The sequence below is a fragment of the Hyperolius riggenbachi genome, chromosome 1, assembly GCF_040937935.1.
Source record: "Hyperolius riggenbachi isolate aHypRig1 chromosome 1, aHypRig1.pri, whole genome shotgun sequence".
Taxonomy (NCBI): Eukaryota; Metazoa; Chordata; class Amphibia; order Anura; family Hyperoliidae; genus Hyperolius; species Hyperolius riggenbachi.
Window position 1 is genome coordinate 143,883,050 of NC_090646.1, and position 20,096 is coordinate 143,903,145.

Genomic DNA, 20,096 nt, shown 5'->3' on the forward strand with positions numbered 1-20,096 from the left:
TCTCACAGATCGAATCTGACCACAGAGAGATCTGTTGGCCACCATAAACCGCAGGCCGATTCCCGACCGATAACAGAAATCTTATAATGTCAATGTGGGGCACAAGGGTTGGGTACATGTACACTATGGGGGACGGCGCCCGGGGATTTCCACCACCTTTGTTGTTCGATTATCGCATGTGATCGAGCAAGTTGGCCTGACTTCACGTCTGATTGGTTAAATTGTCGATCAGGCATGCTTTTGGCAGCACCGTTTTTTATCCAATTCTCCAATCTCAAACCTGTCCTCGTTACTCTCCAACGGTGCATGTTTTGCAGGCAACCTCACCAAAGCACAGGTGGGGTAATTAGTGTCCCAGCCAGGTGGATAGCTGAGACACTAATTACCCCACCTGTGCATAGGTGAGGCTGCCTGCAAAACATGCACCATAGAGGAGTCACAAGGACAGGTTTGAGAACACTATGTTTGAATCGGATGGTCGATCGGCTGCCAAATCTACAGATATATGGCCACCTTAAAAGTATTAGAGGCAGAAGATCAGCAGGACAGCCAGGCAATGTGCATTGTTTAAAAGGAAATAAATATGTCAGCCTCCAAATCTCTCTCACCTTGGGTCCCCTTTAAGTGAGTACTAGAAAATGATTAACAATCTGAAAACTAAGGTCTCTATGATAAAAGTAGGTAAATTACCTTTTGGGCTATAGAATGGCTGTAAGAAGCATAGGTATGTGAGCACCCAATCTTAATAACCTAAAAAAGTAGCTCTATCAGTTATTGTAGGTACATGGCAGTTTTATTAGGACAAAGGGCAGAGCCATGAAAAAGGGATGGCAGATAAGAATGCATTTTCTATGTACGGTACATTTTTTCTTCTAGTCTAAGGTCTTGCCCAAACCATGGATCTATACATACATTATAAACAAATAATCAGTGAGTTAATTCTTTTAGTCTTAGAAATGAATTAACAGTGTGTGTTACCTTTAGCAGTGGTGTCTGTTTTGTTTCACACACCCATATGCAAATTCCAGCAAACTGTGAAAAGGGCTGTGGTGTCTTCTGAAGGAACGGTTAGAAAAATGTTTCTCTTCAATGTGTCTTGGGAATGCCTCTTGCTCTGCTGACTCCTCACGGTTCACCCCAAATGCCTGTTGCCCAGAACACTCCCAGCAACTGGATAGCGGCTGGAAGCTCACAGTTCATCCCCTCACAGTTCACCCCTCTCTGCAGTCAGCTTACCATCACAAAATGATTCACTTCAGTCCTTACAGCTTTATAGTCATCATATGCTTTCCACGGTTCTCTGTAGTCTAGCAACTCTATGACAATTGCAATATTTGTGTTTAGCATTACTTTAAAGAGTATCTGTGAGGAAAAAAAAGGGAAACAATAGATAGTTACCTCAGTAGAGGGAAACCTCTGGATAGTGCAGAGGCTTCTATAATCTTTTACGACCTTGCCATTCCAGCACTGGGACCGTCCGAACATATTCTACAAGGGCTTGTCGCATATAATCTTGTGGTCGCTCTCCTGCCTGTGTATGAGCGTGACAGTACTGTGCAAGGGAAAGTATGGTCCACGCCTATACAGAAGTATGAAGCTGCTCATGCACCTTTTTTTTTTTTCCTGTGTGCACGAACAGCATTGTGCTATTGTTCAGGCCTTAATTGTAAACTATACAGATGGGAGCGTGGCCACAAAGAAAAAGAGGGTCCCGGTGAACTGAAGGAGGATCGGAGATCTAATGTTTATTTTTTCCCCACAGGTTTGCTTGAAAGTAAACTTGTAATTAAAAAATTACCCCTACGGGTTACTTACCTTGGGAGGGGGAAGTCTCTGGATTCTAATGAGGCTTCTCATGCCGTCCTCTAGTCCCCCATTGCTGCTTGCAATCCCTCCAAAGATTACAGAAACAGGCTTGTCGGTAATCTGTTTGGGGCCTCACTCCTCTTCAAGCACAAGCGTGTCTGTACTCTGCCTGCGCAAGCTGTTACTGCACAGGCGCAGCCGAGCTCACTGCAGAATGGCCATGCTCGTGTCAGAAAGAAAACGTGGCTGAAGGGTCCGGCAGTGGCAGAAGGACCAGAGGACAGTGTGCAAAGTCTCTGGGGGATCCAGAAGCTTCCCTCTCCTAAGGTAAGCGTTTCTGAAGCCAAGCTTAGGCTTGGGTTCTCTTTAAACAAACACAGAACACTTATATTGCGCTTTTCTCCTAGCGGACTCAAAGTGCAAGAGCTGCAGCCACTAGGATGCGCTCTATGGGCAGTAGCAGTGTTAGGGAGACTGGCCCAAGGTCTCCTACTGAATAGGTTCTTGCTTACTGAACAGGAAGAGCCAAGATTCGAAGCCAGGTCCCTCGTGTCAGAGGCAGAGCCCTTATCCAGCCACCAAAAGAAGAGGTTTTCTCTTGCAAGACACTACAAAGTGAATTGTCAAATAAATGCATGAAAATATTGGTGAAGCAGCATCTGTTGGAGCTCTTTGAGCTGATTTGCAGAACATATGTCAGGGTTCTCTACTAATTTGCACAGCTGACTAAAACTTGAAGAAAGACTTGGGTCTGCTGGGCTCCTCGCAGCTCTCCAGATCCCGGAATTTCATCTTTTCTTTCTGGCATAGTAAATGACTATTTATGGAAATTGTGCAAAATGATAGATGTCGGGGTAATTTCACAGGCCCTTGATGAAAGTTATTTATATCTAAAGTTATCGTACATCCATGATAAATGTTATGTATATCTGGACTTTGTGTGGGGAGATTATCTACATTTTTGGTGAACTTGTTTGCTTATAGCCCTGTAATATATCGGGGGTGTAGAGGACATGTTACATCTGTCACTGCTGGGAGCTGACACTGCACAATACTCCGAACACAGACTTTCCACTGCAACCATCTGTACATTACATTGTACCCATCACCGTCCCACATGTATATGTTTCAAGTCTAACACTTTTTCATGTGTCAAATGCCTATAATATAAACATAAATCTCTCAGCTGGACTATATTTTAAGGAAAACTATGGTGTGTAGTCAGTGGGAACATAGGATGTTTTGTAATGTTTACTTTAAAGTGATTTATAAAGTTTTGTTGATGTTTTTTTCTTACATGCTTGCTGTGCAATATTTCTATTACGTATTACATGAAGTATACACATTTGTGAATTAGCTACATGCTAGAAATACTTGTATTTGACTGCAATCAGCTTCTCCCTGAGAAAATGAGCTCTAAGTACCTTCTGTACAATACTGATGGATTTGTGAATAAAGAAACCCCTGTAGTCAGCTCTTTCTTGCTCATTCCAGCTGCATTAGCCGAGGTTTGACTTCCCCCCCCCCCCCCCCCCCACACACACACACCATGGCTCTATAGAGATTAATGGCATACTATGGTCCTCATTTACTATGTGTCTTCCAAGATGAAGAAGACAGCAGAGCATTGCTAGATATAAGTGGACCTGTAGACCTGGCCTTGATTTAAAGAGTACCTGTAGTGAAAAAAGGGCCCCAAATGAGTCCCAGTGCTGCTTCAACGCTGGGACGCCCCGAAGCCCATCGATAAGGGCTTGTTGATGGAGCTTGGCCGCACTGTGCAGGTAGCGTGCACCTGCACAGTGTGCACACTAACATGGAGACAAAACGTGCTCTGCTTTTTCTGCTGAGTCCGAGTGTCAGCTCTATGCTACTGTACAGACGCGAGTCATCCTGTGCACTGCAGCACGGCAGCGAGCTTCAGAGGGTCCCAGTGCTGCTTTAATAGAAAGTTGTCTGCTGTTAGATGGTGGCAGGTGCATGCACCCTGGGTAATATTGGACAACCTTGAAAATAGAATTGTTGGCAAAATGCACCAATTACAGCTTCCCTCCCCTAGACCTGTGAGGATATTATCCCCTCCCCTCCATATAAACATGCCACACATTCCCTTGTGCCACTGCCTATGTCTGTTTCCTCTCTAGCAACTCCCACCCCATGCTATGATATTCCCCCACCAAGCCTTGCTTGAGTGCTTACCAGTGGCGTAAGTAAAGAGCTTGGGGCTCTAGTGTGAGTTTTACTTGAGGCCCCTAGCACTGTTTTGATATGGAGCCCCAAAACCAAGGACAGCTGCAGTATTAGAGAGGTGTATTTAGAGTAAAGGAAACAGTTTGTTAAGGATTACTACTATTCAATGCACATATAGAGGTGTTTATTACCAGTATAGCACCAATGAAAGCTAATAGGATGGATGATGGCGGGCCCCTAGTTGGCCTCTCTGGTCCATTGGCCCCAGTGCGCTCATAACCTCTACATCCCATATTGCTACGCCACTGTTTTTCATTATCTCCTTCAATCCATTGATTTACATGGAGTAGTCTCGATGCTGTGGTGAGCAAGGGCTAGGAAAATGGCGCAGAGGGACACTGCTTTACTTATTTTAAGTATTTCCTTAATTGTGCATATAACATATCTGTGGTTATGCAGACATCAAACCAACAATGGTTTATTCAGGTAATACCATTCATTAAACCACGTACAGTTAGTCATCAACGGTGTTACCTGTTGGTTTGATGTCTGCATATCTGCTCCACGACTAACACCGAGCCATATCTGTGGTTGTGACTTTACTTCTGAGATCTACATGTCAAAGTTCAAGGTGGTTCTGGGATTTTTGCATTCTTCTTTTCCTCTCAGCTAACATTGACTTCTTGTTGCCATTTTTGTAAATGTGGTGTTGCTGCCAGTTGTAGGGTTACTACTTGTCACCAACAGAACATTCATAGTTTCCAATAAAAAGGAGGAAGTGAGATTTGATAAGCCTTGAAGTAGTTTACAATGCAGCTGTCCAACTGAAGTCCTTGTGTGTTATTTGACCCTATCCTTTAGGGGTCATATAACGGCCTAAGGAATGATGATTTCCATTACTCCCTATAACAAGTGAGGTCACAGTGACTGCCTCCTGGACTCCATAACAAGTGTAGCCACCATGAGATCCCCTTCCCTAATTGCAAGTGTGGCCCTTATGAGACCCTCCCTTCCAAGTTCACTGAACTTGAGATCACCCCTCCTCCCAACAAGTGTGGCCATCTTAAGACCCATAAGATGGCTGTAGGAACCCCCAAAAAGAGCAACAAATATAGGCTGTAATATATATGAATAAGAAGGTAAGAAGCACAAGATTAACATTTACTTCTTAAATGGCACTAGCACTGCATTTAACCTAATGAAGCAGCTTATGCTGTGAAACGTGTTGTCCAAAGTGCAGAATAACGATAAGATTTTTTGAACTTTATCACCTATCTCCTTAAAAGTTAGACCTTCTTATCCTTATAAATAAACAATATATTAATTGGCATTTTGGGTGCTTCCAGCCACCTTATTGATCTATCACCATGACCCTAGAAAGGGAACTCACTCCTAGAGTGAAACTGTTTTGGAGCTGTGACCACCCTGTACGACACATACAAGGTTAGGTGGGGAAGGAACTTCCCCACATGCCTGTACGAGTGGTTGCTTCTTTGGCAACACATGCTTGTTAGTATTATATACGTTGATATATTTGTACTGTGCAACCATACTGTATTACACACTGATCGGGCTCCCGGTATCCCTGTGTTTTTTTTTTCACAAGTTTGGACCATCTTAAGACCTCTTCCCTCCCTCTATGCAGAACAAGCCAGTGTTGGTAAGTGTATTATCGCCTCCATCTCTGGGTTTGGTCTATTCTCTTCTGGTTAACCAGCCGTGGTCACACACCTCTGTCCTGGTTTTTGTGTGTGCTGTGAGACATTAAATAAGTTGAACAAGATCTGGACCCAAGTGAATGACAGTGGACAGCTGTATGGAAGAGGAGGATGGAAAGGACCCAGTGCTGGAGGAGGTAATATGCTTACATCTATGGTGCTTTACTGTATGGGGAGAATAGCGGCTGCTGGGGGTAATGCTTTATATTGTAATCCTTTGGCAGGGCCTCCCCCTTCCCTTAGTGTGTCCTTCTTAATTTTACTACCCCAGCAATGACACCCTTCTCATGGACTAACTCGGACTTGTTTTGCCGGGTCTCTGTAAAGCGCATTTTATACCCTGATTGCATGTATAACCTTGTGCTATGTTGTATAACCGTTTGCTACCTCTCTGTCTGTCACCTCTTGTTGCAATGTATGTATCCCTATTTATTGTCCAGCGCTGCGTAATATGTTGGTGCTTTATGAATACAATAAGTAATAATAATGCCAGAGAGTGCCTGTATCACAGAGAAGGAGGGAACATGCCAGATCCCCCAGTAGGTATGCCACTGCTTAGAGTTTGAATGTTCTATCTGTTACTAAGTTTTTTAGTTGAACTTAATGGATGGATATTTTTTTCAACCATCCAAATATACAAAAAATATATGTTTTTGCAGTGGTTTTATCCAGGCATTTTTTATTCCACATCTCAAAACATGGTGGTACATTGATTGGCTTTGCCACAGATTGGTTTGACTATGGTAGGGAAATTACACTATGATCGCAGTAAGGACAATAGATTGTGAGCTCCTCTTGGGGCAGTTAATGCCATGAGCTCTGAAATACACCATGGAAAACAGTCCAGACCTGTATAATTGTACTGCATCCTATATATTACTGTAAAGTCCCTTTTGCTGTGTCCTCCCATGTCCCTCTGTCCTTATGTTGTGGGCTTCAGGGAGCAGCGGAGGATGGGCGGGCATGTGCATGCGCGTCTATGCATGTTGCGAATGGTTTGACGAGAGGGGGGTCGCGTCCGAGGCCTAGTGCCCTTTTTTCAATGGGAGGGCCTTCTATCTAGTAATATAATAATGGTAAAACAGGGTGCTGTGAGCACAGTGTACATAGCCTATGTTTTCTCAGGCAAATTATCTGTAGTGTAGACCTTCAGAGCCAGGACAACAGAAATGACATTTTTTGTTCTCACCTAGAGGTAATGTTTTTCACTGTAGACTAAAATGAGAGCAGGATACAGAACACAGACTCGCCTTCCACATTGTGCATTACCTAAATGTCAGTGTATTGCTTTCCTTCTGCACTACAATAAAGGTCTATGAATACTTCAGATATTTCACATTTGAAATGGCCTTTGATCACTCACCTCTCAACCATCTGCTCTTGTCTGTGGTTGATCAATAAGCTTCAAACTCTTTTTAGTTTTGATCAATATTTAAATCACTAATAGATGTATCCTTGATCAGGTCTATAATCAATATCTCCCTGCTATCAGTTATTTACCTGGATTACTCACAAGCACCACTCAATAACAATGAGATATCAGCAGGAATCTGAATATCAATCTGAACAGCATCACTCCACCAAGTGCTCCACCACTTGGTGCAGTACTAAGCCATGCAGCTGTTGACTTTGCACTGCTCCACCCCATGTGGTTTGGTCCATACCAATCAAGAAAGGAAGAGACATTCCAGATAGAGTCGAGGCTTTTATTCAGTTGAATGTCCAGTTAAACATTAATTTCAAAGGCTTAGTTCAGCCTTCCTCTCTCATAGTAAATGTGCAGGTATTGGCAACACTTGGGCAGTGCATGTCTATACTTTTTGTAATGTGGCTGACTCCTCTCCCTGTTAAAATGACAGTGCAATTTTAATGGTCAGAAAGCAGTCTATGATTGTCCTCCTATACCATCATCATCCACATGAAATTTTCATGGATGAGCTGTGAGGAAGCAACAGCAAGACTCTCTCTGTAAGCACAGCGCTCACCAGCTTCCTGTATTGATGAGAGATTACCGCTTTGTGGACAGCATTGCAGCTACAACAGAATAGATAGATTATAAGGTTGCAAGGGCAGAGCTCTCTCACTCTTTTGTGTCTTGGAATTTGTCTGTATTATTTTGTACCCCCATGTTTGTTTCTTTGTACAGGAATATGTTGGTTCTTTATAAAATAATAATATTTTAGTGAGATTAAGAATAAACACAAGTAGGAGAAAGAGAATGAGAGCTGCTCACTAGATGAGAACACCCACTCTGCTGGCAGCTCCATCTTGTTAGATTATTTACATGACTACCTTTCCAAAGGGAAATTCACTAGAGTTGCTGCATCAAATATAAATATTGTGCAGTAATGGAACTGTTCACCTTTCCTAGCTATGTACAATATAGGAAGTTGAACTATAGCTTTCATATTGTATGCCTAGTAACTTTCATTGATTTTTAGCTCAATTTTAACGTGTTTATGCAACTCGAGGTGTGTTTTTGTTTACATTCATAAATATTTTCCCTGGAGTTGTTGAGATTTCATAAACAGAGACATGTGAAGAAGCAGGATAATATGGTGAACAGTGTTGTGTATTGTTCTTTACTTTGTTTCGCTCCCTGCAAGCCTCTGCACGTTGCCCTACAAGAGGGAAGAGTGTAATAATAGGTATAGCCTGCTGGTATATACAGGACACTGTTCTGCCTCACCACCACTTGTAGATTCCAGCTAGCCTGTGTCCACAAAAGTGGAGGGGTGGAGAAGGATGTGATGTCACCGCCCCTCCAGCAAGCCTTGTCCCAGCTCTGGCTGCAGGAGAAGCAGCTCTGAGTCCACATTCTGCAGCTCCTCAACTTCAATCACTTCTGCGCTGCCGGGACATGTCCTGAGCATTATTCTCCGCGCTGCACAGGAGTTCCCGAGCTTCTACCCTCGCTGCTGGAGTCCTCATACTGCCATGGATTGTGCCTTGTGAGTGTCCATTCGCCTAGGCTGGGGATATGTTGAGGAAAAAACGAAAGAGGTGAAAGTTCTCCCCGCATAACCTGAAGCTGATGGAGATCGGTGGACTCTGCCGGACTGTGAGCAGAAGGATCTAGCTTCTCTCTCGGCGGTAAGTTGTTGGGCTAGGCTGGGCATCTGGATGTATTGTTAGGCTGGGCATCTGGATGCATTGCTTGGCTGGGCGGCTGCATGGATGGGGTGTATGGGGAAGAATGCGATGCACAGAGGCTGGGGCTGGTAGCAGCAGTTGTGCAGAACGTGGTGGGGCGCTCACAATACAGCGTTTCTATTCTTCCCCAGCGAGGAGGGGAGGCCGGGCGCAGTTTGAAAGCAACAATGTTTTTGTCAATTAACTTACTGTAGACAGGTTACATTGTTATTTAAGTAGGGCAATCACTGATTCTTTTTAAAGCTACCAACGTGATTAAAGTGATTCAAAACTTTTTAGATCGGTCAGCTCTAATAGATTTGAAAGCGAGGTTATTAAATGATTGTTAAAAACAATTGCAAAATGATCTAAAATGACCCTTTGAACGTTATTTTTGCTAGGTACACACGATACAATTTTCTGACATATCTACTGTCAGATAAATCAGGTCTGATCTAATTTCCAATTGATTTTTCGATCGATTTTCCATAGAAGTCAACGGAAAATCGATCGGAGCTGTTGTAAATAATCGATCTGACAGTAAATCAGTCAGAAAATTGTATCGTGTGTACCTAGCGTAATGCCGTGTTTGCACGACTCAATTTCCAGTCCGATCGACGGGTAATCTGACTGGAAGCTGTATAATGTGTACATCTCCAAACTGCTTCCAGTTGATAACTGGATCGATTTTCTGAAGATAACTCTGGAGAATTGTTCCTGTTATCGGACATGTTGGACCAGATCGGACATGTTGGAAATAGTCATCCGATTCCCGTCGATCGGACGAGAAATTGATGTGTACCTAGCATAAAGGTGACCTTTGATGATACCGTTTAGCGAACAATACACCTTTTGATTATTTAGATCGGATAGTGTTGGTACTGCCAATCGACAGCAAACGATTGCTCTATCAATCATTTCACTGATCCGTTTTTCAGATCTGTTCTATTTCACATTATCGGATTAGATATGTTTTATTCAGTTTATGGGCTCGGTGGATCTTTCCTTGCGATCAAAATTTTCAGATTGGAGAGTCGATTGTTTGCTAAAATTCTATAGTTAATGGGCACCTGAACATCTGTTTCATTTGAACTTTATGGTTTTCTCTTTCTATTAAATCATTGCATTTCCTTTAAATGATTGGAGTTATTAGTTCCTACCTAGTTTGATTTTGTATGGATTTGACACTGTTGTTTAGGGTCCCCTCACTCATCAATTTTTCAGTTTGATTCTCTGCAGATTTAATTCCCCCAAAATCTTAGATTTTGAACTAATCAATTAAAAGTAATGTATGGATCGGACAGGATGGGAGATATAGGGACATGGGAGATAATCAACAACATAACCTTTGCTGGAAAACATTTCTTTTGTTATAGCTGATACAAAACTGGCAATAAATCTCTAGTGTGTCTACTTCCTGCTTTCATAGTGACAGTGTTAACATCCTGTATTTACAAATTGGCTACTCTGCCCAGGCAGCATAGATTCCTGAGCTGACACAGCTGAGAGATCAAATTACAGTACAGATTAGTCAAAGATGAGGCGGAAATAGGCTAAACTACTTAAAGGGATACTGTAGGGGGTCGGGGGAAAATGAGTTGAACTTACCCGGGGCTTCCAATGGTCCCCCGCAGACATCCTGTGCCCGCGCAGCCACTCCCCGATGCTCCGGCCCCGCCTTCGGTTCACTTCTGTAATTTCTGACTTTAAAGTCAGAAAACCCCTGCGCCTGCGTTGCCGTGTCCTCCCTTCCCCTGATGTCACCAGGAGCATACTGCGCAGGCACAGACCATACTGGGCTTGTGCTATACACTCCTGGTGACATCAGCGGGAACGAGGACACGGCAACGCAGGCACAGGTGTTTTCTGACTTTAAAGTCAGAAATTCCAGAAGTGAACCGGAGGCGGGGCCGGAGCATCGGGGAGTGGCTGTGCGGGCACAGGATGCCTGCGGGGGACCATTACAAGCCACGGGTAAGTTCAACTCATTTTCCCCCGAACACCCTACAGTATTCCTTTAAATACATACAGGGTGTATTTATCTATATCTTCTTTCTGCCCTGTACAAGAGTTCCGGTCCTTTTTCTATATTCATGATCCCGTACGAGGACTTGACTGAATGCCCAGTTCTAACGGTATGATGGAGACCTGCAGCAAGAGAACTAAGATAATCTCTAATATTATTATATGTGTGCCATTCTGGCCAGGCAGCAGATAATGCAAGATTGGCATAACCCAGTTACCATTTCCAAATGTCCAGATCTGCAGTAAGAATTTCATTCAGACTTTCAGAAGAAATCTTATGCTAACTATACATGGGTTAACAGAATCCCTACTTGGCCAATGACTATTTACTCCTAAATGAAACATTGATCAGGGAGTAGCAGGAATCTGATAAAAAAAATGGATTGATCCTCTGCTTTGCTAGCATCGTCATGTTTGCCATGATCAAAGCTACATGAATGCCAACCTGCCTCTGGGTGTTCTACAAAAATGTATCAACACTTCCGAAACCTGTTCATATTTTCACTCGAGAAACTTGAAATTGATTGGAAACTTACCGATCAGCAAAGTAAACAATCCTGCCAAAAACAAAACAATCCTGTGTATGGCCATCTTGTTGCCTATATGGTTTTATGTTGCTAGGCCAGCAAACTACATAACCAAAGCCTCACTAGTTTACCCACCAGCCGATTGGATGTTATTGATCAATTTCAGGAGAAGTGGCATGTTTGGCTAAGAAGTTTGGATCTGCCTGTAATTGATCAGGGCCATTGCTGTTTGTGGTAGATGTAAAGTAAAACACAACATAGCACTTTTTATAAAAATTCAACTTGATGCATGCTGATGTGATCCGCACTTGTTTATCAGATGCCATCTTCAGTCATTATGTAGGCAGATACTGTAGCGGCCAATGCTCCAGGAGTGAGCCATTGCCCTGGTAAGCCCCACTGCAGTTACATGGTCTGCTATGACTGGGGAGGGGACAGTGCCCGGTGAGCCCCACTGCATTTACATGGCCTGCTATGACTGGGGTGGGGCCAGTGCCCTAGTGAGACCCACTGCAGTTACATGGTCTGCTATGACTGGCACGGGACCAGTACCCCGGTGAGACCCACTGCAGTTACATGGTCTGCTATGACTGGGGAGGGGCCAGTGCCCTGATGATCCCCACTGCAGTTACATGGTCTGCTATGACTGGGGAGGGCCAGTGCCCTGGTGAGCTCCACAGCAGTTACATGGTCTGCTATGACTGAGGAGAGGCCAGTGCCCTGATGATCCCCACTGCAGTTACATGGTCTGCTATGGCAGGGGAGGTGCAAGTGCCCTGGTGAGACCCACTGCAGTTACATGGTCTGCTATGACTGGGGAGTGGCCAGTTTCCCTGGTGAGACCCACTGCAGTTACATGGACTGCTATGACAGGGGAGGTGCCAGGGCCCTGGTGAGCCCCTCTGCAGTTACATGGTCTGCTATGACTGGGCAGGTGGCAGTGCCCTGGTGAGCCCCACTGCAGTTACATGGTCTGCTATGACTAGGTTTGGGCCAGTGCCCTGGTGAGACCCACTGCAGTTACATGATATGCTATGACTGGGGAGGGGCCAGTGCCCCGATGAGCCCCACTGCAGTTACATGGTCTGCTGTGACTGGGAAGAGGGCATATTTGAAATCTGGAGCAGCTTTTCTACATTCTATTGTTTTAACATTCTAGTACTGGATTTTGTGATTGCAGTGATTGTTCCCTAGACTTGCTATGCTCAAACCAGCAAAGTAATGTTTCCACGTCTCTCTCTCTCTCTCTCTCTCTCTCTCTCTCTCTCTCTCTCTCTCTCTCTCTCTCTCTCTCTCAGGCAGGCTCACCTCTCAGTGGGAGCACCGAGTCAGACAGATCTCTCCTCTATCACACTGATGTAGCCTGCCAGTCTTAAATCCTCTCGGGGCAATTTCCAGTGCATTTCTCTCATTCCCTGTGAAATGGGGAGCTTTGATTCATTTGTTATTAAGAGGTGATCGGTGAGATGTAGCACTCCCAGACACAGAGGTGACACACAGAAGTAATACCTCTGCCTGCGGTAATCACAGCTGTGCACATCCTCCAGGACCGTTCCAATAAGCCAGCCTGGCTTCATGACTGATACCTGACAACCCCATCTGAGCTGTGGTGACCGGCCCACATCTGTGACCTTGCTGGGAGGAATAGCAAGGCGGACTGACAGATAATGCCAAACTTCAAACCTGTGTCTGTGAGACTGGGAATTCCTCTATCTCCCTCCTGATTTATTAGACAGCAATAGAGCTCTTTATGCTGGAGGGTATATGAGAATTTTCCTCCCCTCCAGATGAGGATTGTCTCGTTTACAGACTCCCCCACCTGTGTATACAAATGTCTGTCCCTGTATTAATGGGGGCTCCAGTCTGGGAGAGGGGACAGCACTTTATCAGCATGTAAACGGCTGTGCTGAGGGTTAGTGCCCTTTCATTATTAAGGTCAGGACACAAAATAGCCGTTTTTCTGCCAGATGTGATCAGATCTGCTGGTCATCCATTCGCTGTCACTATGTTGATGTATAAATTCCTATTTCAGACGGTTTTTGGTCACAAACATTGGGAGTGGTGGTGAAATTGTTTCTGTGTAGGCGGCTGGTCTATCATTCAGCAGCAGTTCAGTTTTATTCTTCAGTCACTACAAAACTAGCAGAGCAACAGCGCAGTCAGTTTTCAGCCACAAACCGGATCAGGACTTATTCCTTGAGGCTATGTTCACAGTGGGGCGTTACGTTATTCAGCATTACTTGAAATGCCTCTCAGACTCTCACAATTGCTTACTGCTGCCTGGTAACTGCTTGCTGAGCACTCAGTTTAGCAGTCCGTTGAAAAGAGGCCTAAAGGTTTCAAAGGGTCGTAGAGTGATGAATGTGTATTGGGAGTGAATTCTGGTGGAGGGAAGAATCTTGTGAGAAGTCCTGTATATTTACAGTATGTGTCAGAAGGTGATTTAAAGTGGATCCGAGGTGAACTTTTACACATTGCATAATTGTGTTCCTTTCCTATTGTTTATAGGGCATTCCTCAAGCCAAATACTTTTTTTGTTTTTGTTTTAACACTCTAATTCCCTATAAATTAAAAAAGCCTCGCCCACAGGTTTTCAGAGAGCCTTGGCAGTAGCAAGGGCTCATGGGAGCTCAGGCTGGGCAGGAGGAGGGTGAGGTGTTACTAGCCATTGATTTCAGAGGCAGAGGAGAGGAGGGAGAAGGAGAGGGAATTAGGCTGATGGCTCAAGATACAGATAAGAAATGTTTACAAACAACATGGCTGCTGTCACTGTATCACAGGAATAAATAATCATATTCTATTAAAACTGTTTGCAGCTAGATTTGCTGTGTAAACCATCTAAACTTTAGATAAGATATATAGACAAGTTACTTGTTTTAGTTAGTTTTTCATCTCGGATCCACTTTAAGTGGAGGATAGGACAAGTTTAGGTGCAGAGTTGGAGGTTGTGTTTGGTGTGATATCTGGAAATTAATGTGAAGAGATAGATTTGTAGGAAACATTGTGGAAAGCTTTGTGAGTCAGTTAGGCGTTTTAAGTGGATTCTTTGGGTAACTGGGAGTCAGTGAAGAGCTTGGTGAAGAGAAGCAGCAGTAGAGGACTTAAAGGAGAAGTGTAAGGCCTCTTTTCCATGGGCAGTTGATAGGCAGTGAAATGCCTCTCACAACTGCTTGCTGCTGCCTGGTAACTGCTCACTGCTGCCTGGTAACTGCTCACTGCTGCCTGGCAACTGGAGAGATACTAGCCTGTTAAGGCGCCCATAAGGTGCCTCAATCCCAAAGGTTTGAGTAAAATTAGCCATAAATTACTTTTCTCCTATGTTGCTGTCACTTACAGTAGGTAGTAGAAATCGACAGAACCGACAAGTTTGGACTAGCCCATCTCCTCGTGGGGGTTTACAGGGATTTCTTTATTTTCAAAATGCACTTAGTGAATGGCAGTTGCTCTGTCCAACTGCCAAAAGGTATGGTGAGTAGAGAGGCTTGACAGCATCTTTGTATAAATCTTTTTCAGGCAGTGTCTTTAAAAAGAATAAAAGCCATGCTGAGAAACCCCTATGGAGAGATGGACTAGCCCAAAACCTATTGGTAATGTCAGATTTCTGCTACTTACTGTAAATGCCAGCAGAGAAGTTAGCTATGACTCATTTTACACAGGAAGAAACTTATTTGTATGTGTTTTAAATGTTAAGATTTTCGCGTCAGTTCCTCTTTAAGCTAGGATCACAATGTGACACCCCAGTGTGGATCTAGCCTAACTCCCTACTATAACTACGGGAGCTATCATATTTAACTGTTATTTTGTAAAATAAGAAGTGACATCCTCAAAACTTCTTTTTCATGAGTAATGTGACTGCTAGTGTTCATATGGCACAGAAATCACTAGCTTTGCTGGAAGTTGGGGGGAGGCAATCAGTAAAGGGAACTTGTATCCCCTTCAACATTACAGCCACTTGCAAATAAGGTCTTTTCTAAAAAAAAATTAAATAAAATATAAAAATCCCTTGTAATTGATTGGTCACTTACTGTGAGTACAGCTTCACTTCAGCGCTCATCATTGCATGTTTCCTCTAGTAAATCACTCCCTTTGTCTGATCTTGTGTTTACCTTCCTTGAGGCTGAATACAGACAGCACAATGCTTGATGTGTATGGAATAGTGGGTGAAAGGTTCGGATCTTATCTGATCTCCGGATCAGATTACATATAGGCCTGCTTCTTTACCTCCTGCTGCATGATGTAAAATAAATGGAAAATCCAGCAGGCAGGGTGACACCCAAGGCTGCCATAGCTCTGTGGATCTGGGAGTGGGACTGCTGAGGTCTTAGGGCTGGTTCAGACGGGCGTTTTTGTGGCGTTTAACGCAGCGTTTCAGACGCAGCGTTTTTTGGGATCTACTGCCATCCCATGCAAGTGAATGGGAGCGTTTAGAGCTGGCTTTTGCAGGCTTTCATGAAAGCCTGGCAGTAGATCCCAGCGTTGCGTCTAGTCTCAAAAGCAACATGCTGCTTTCAGAGGCAGTAAACGCGAGGAAACAATAGCAGAGACCAGAACTGCTAGCCTTGAACGCTTTTCAAAAGCCTTCAAAAGCTAGCTTTTAAACGCTGGCGTTTGAACGCAATGCCAAGCAAAAGCTCAGCAGACGCCCGTGTGAACCAGCCCTAACTCCTCTAGAAAGCTAAAGGTAGCCATATATCTAGCAATGATGGGCAGATTTGACCAAGGGACAAATCTCTAACTGATCGAATATGATCAGAGAGAGAGAGCTGTTAGCTGCCCATACACCACAGACCAACTCCAGATCGATTTCAGCATGAAATCTCTTGGGAACCGCCACATCCTGCACCTCGCCGCTGTCCCCTAATATATAAATGTGTATGTAATGTGTGCCTTTACACATTACCTGCCCGTGTAGTGGTGCCCCTCCTTCTTCTGAATCCTCCACTCTTCCATAGCCACATAGACGCCGCTGGTGTTGGGTGTGACATCACACACTGGCTGTGTGTATGGGGCTAACAGAAGAGCGGGGATTCGGTAGACGGCCGGACACCGCGACGCGGGACATGTAATGTATAAATGCACACATTACGTACACATTCATACATAACGAGAACAGCGCCTGAGTTTTTGTCGCTTTCTTCACTCATCTCGATATCGCTCGGTGTTACCGCTGCGCACCCAACCAACCACAACAGTTCAACATCTTGCAGCATGTGTCCAACCAATATAGGCAATCAATTTCTGCCCGAAATTGGTTGCATTGTCGATCGGGCATGCACTTGGCAGCACTGATTTTCATCCAGTTCAGATTATAATAATTGAATCGGATGGTAGATCGGCCGCCAAATAATTCGATGTATGGCCACCTTTAGAAATCAGTAGGTGAATCAACATCATTAGCATCTAAAATATCACTTCTGTGCGAACATACCCGTTTCCACTAGGGGTGATTCTGTGCCATTTCTCAAACACAAATCTAGATCCAGAATCTTACCCTATTGAAATCAACAGGCTGCTACCAAATGCTTCAGAACATCAGACAACACATCCAAACCCCAATAGCAGTGCTTGGAATGACTAGAGCAATTTGCATATGTAATCGCGCTGCACGGAGATGGACAATTGGCTCTAGTGGTGACCCACTGTCAGTCCGTTGCATTGCGTCCCATCGGTCAATATGATCGCATTGCTGGGTAATCTGTATCACTGTATAGCACTGCACATCTAATGCGCGGTGCACAGAGCCGGGACAAGGTCCTTCAGCACCCAAGGCTGAGACAGCAAAGTGCGCCCCTCCATCCCTGCCACCCCAGCTGTCACACACTGATTGCTATTAGACTAATAGGTGCACCAGGGCCCCCAACCTCCCCAACACCTTAATCTCTAGTTATCCGGCGTGCAGTCACTGCCATGTATCCCCTTTTCTTATTCCTCTCTGCTTCAAACACAATAGGGGAATGACAGCTGAATGAATTGTGCACCCCCTCCTACACTGCGCCCTGAGGCTGGAGCCTCTTCAGCCTCTGCCTCGGCCCGGCCCTGGCGGTGCAACTTTTAGGCAACGCTAAGTGTGAAAGGACCTTAAATGCCAATCCCAGTTCAACATAGTTAATTGTAACAAACGCTGGCTTTCTCCTGTTGCAGCCTGAGCTACATGGTGATGTCAGGGTTAACTGCAGAGAGAAGCTAGGCTTTCTTTACACTTTTCTGGGTGGAAGTAGCATGTCCTGGCAGAGGCTGTGATATAGGATTCTAGGCGTATGCTTTCTCTTCACACAGGGCTATAATCTTTCAGCAGCCACATGGCTCCCGCAGCTCTACACAGAGCGCAGCCTAGTTTATTGTGCCAAGAAGAAAATAGTTCCTAGCCTGGGCCTCTCTGCACATAGAGGCTGCGGGAGTGTGATGTGGCTGACCAGGAGTCTGGGGGGAGGGGAGAGCAAAGAAACTAAAAAAGAAGAGGACTTCAAGACCACCATGCTGGGCTCTGTAGCCTGGGGAACCCTACAGAGCTGCTCTGAGCAGATGGGCAGTAAAGTGAGGTTCATGGACACACCGCAGAACTGATCATACACCTTCTAGATCCCCCTAGACACAATAACGTATCATCCTGTAAGTTATGTGCTCTGCATTGCTGGGATAGCTTAGGGGAGAGAGGAGCTCACAAAGGCACAGAGGAATTAAACAATGACAAGACAGCCGAAGCCCAGGGCTAGAAGGAGCACCGCGGACCAGGAGCGTTGTTAGTTGGGGTGCAGACAGATTAGTTGGCCAGAAACTGCTGGGCTGTTTAGTGAATGGAGTGGGGGGCTGCTGGCTGGGATCCCAGTGGATGGGGGGAGGGTAAAGGAGAGAGCTGGGAAAACACGGGAGGCTCTCTTTTGGGTGGAAAAGAAAGAGAAACTTTTATTACCTCTGCATTGCTTTCTAACAATACAAGGCAGAGCGGACACCTGATCTGCCTCCACTATATAGGGCATAATAGGGAGCCTAATTGCAACATTAACCCGTTCAATGCCAGGGGCCTTATCAGTGGGAAACAAAGAGGCCCTGTCACAGTGGTGCTGGATGCATGTGCAGCAGTTTTTCTTGTAAGGTTATCTGGCAGTGGACACTGAGGACTATCACATTTCTGGTGGTCTTTCTGAAGGGCTTTAGCTATTCATAGGCTGTAGACAGCAGCCATTACCAAGCTCCAGTTTAAGAAAGCAATAACTCACCAGTTGTTGTGGAATTTTGAGTCCCAGCATGCACTGCTTGTCGTTCAAGGGGGACCCGCTGCCTGATAAATCTGTTCACAAAAAAAATGTAAGGAGAGAGGTGGTCACTTGCTGCCCAGAGAAGTCTCACTTTACATGCAGCAGTCTTTACATATTAAACAAATTAAAATTGAAGGTCACAGAGATGTTGCAGCTGCACTTGCTAGCTGACCTTTGATACCTGCACCTGGCTAAGTGAAATATTCATTTTAGGTGGATAATCTTTTAAAGACCTGAGTTTGACACTGAGTGGATTGAAAATAGTTTCATGATTCAGAGCTATGGAAGCTCCAGCCACAGATCAGAGTCATTTTTTTTTTTTTGTGAAGGAGTTAACAGCAGGCGTTGTGCTTAGGGCGCTTGTTTGGCTTGATGTGGCCATACATGTTAAGATTTATGTCTACTGTGACAAACAGATCAATTCTTCTCTGATCTGAATCTGATCACGGAGGGATCAACCCCTTCCCCCCCCATACACAGCACATAGATTAGAAGTGTTGCACAGTTCGATACAGTGCATCGCTATGGGCTGTCGATCTACTGTTGCTCCTCCCACCGGGGCAGCTCGACCAAAATTTACCATCTGGCCCAATCGTAATTCTGATTGATTTTCGCCGTGAATGGATTGAAATTACAATCGATTTGGCTTTTTGCGTTGCAGATATTGGCAGATTCGATGATGTTGACCGAATCTGCCAGATATGTGCATGGCCTGTTTTAGCATCATTATATTGTTCAGACTGTGAGAGCCACAGATGGTAATACCGCATTGGAGAAGATTACAGCCTGAAGCTCTGGAAGATTGTTCTGCAGGAAATTGCTGTCAAGGGAATTCTGACACTGTTTATTTTATTTGACATCAGATAGCATAGAAGCCTATACTGATATACAAAATAGCTCTATCACTTAATAAGTCCATGCCTAGAGTAAGGCTAGTGTTAGGCACTAGGAGGGTGGGCTAGTGTTAGGCATTAGAAGTGGAAGTTAGGCATTAGAAGTGGAGGTTAGTGTATTAGAAGTGGAGGTTAGTGTTAGGCATTAGGAGGGGAGGTTAGTGTTAGGCACTAAGAGCAGAGGTTATAGTTAGGCACTAGGAGGGGTGGGCTAGTGTTAGGCTTTGAAGGGGAGGTTAGTGTTAGGCTTAGAAGGGGAGGTTAGTGTTAGGCTTAGAAGTGGAGGTTAGTGTTAGGCTTAGAAAGGGAGGTTAGTGTTAGACATTCATCTACTGATCAGATATCAACTATCCCATAAGGATTCGTTGCACTAGCAATTTTAGGGCGTTTTTTAAAATTGCTGGCGCTCCAAAAAAAAAAAATGCAAAACGTCCTTTAATGTGATTTGCAGTAAAACAGTCGGCAACACAAATGCACGGACGTCTGCATTGGATAATTTCAATTAGGCCTTAGCCTAAGGGCCCTCTAGAACGCTTTCAATAGCGATTA

The 20,096-nt window shown here is 44.6% G+C and overlaps 1 protein-coding gene across 5 annotated transcripts in view; it reads left to right on the top strand.

Annotated features, from left to right (window-relative positions):
* Positions 1-20,096, top strand: part of FAT1 (FAT atypical cadherin 1) — a 376,731-nt gene that overhangs the window by 78,877 nt on the left and 277,758 nt on the right. For 2 of the 5 annotated variants that reach the window (XM_068278661.1, XM_068278662.1), the window contains exon 1: positions 8,497-8,807. The exons of 1 other annotated variant lie outside the window; for it this stretch is intronic. The gene's annotated coding sequence lies outside the window, so the exon portion shown is untranslated. Of the gene's footprint in view, positions 1-8,494; positions 8,808-20,096 lie in introns of those variants that run through there. 2 more of the 5 variants (XR_011030974.1, XM_068278659.1) reach the window with 2 other exon arrangements.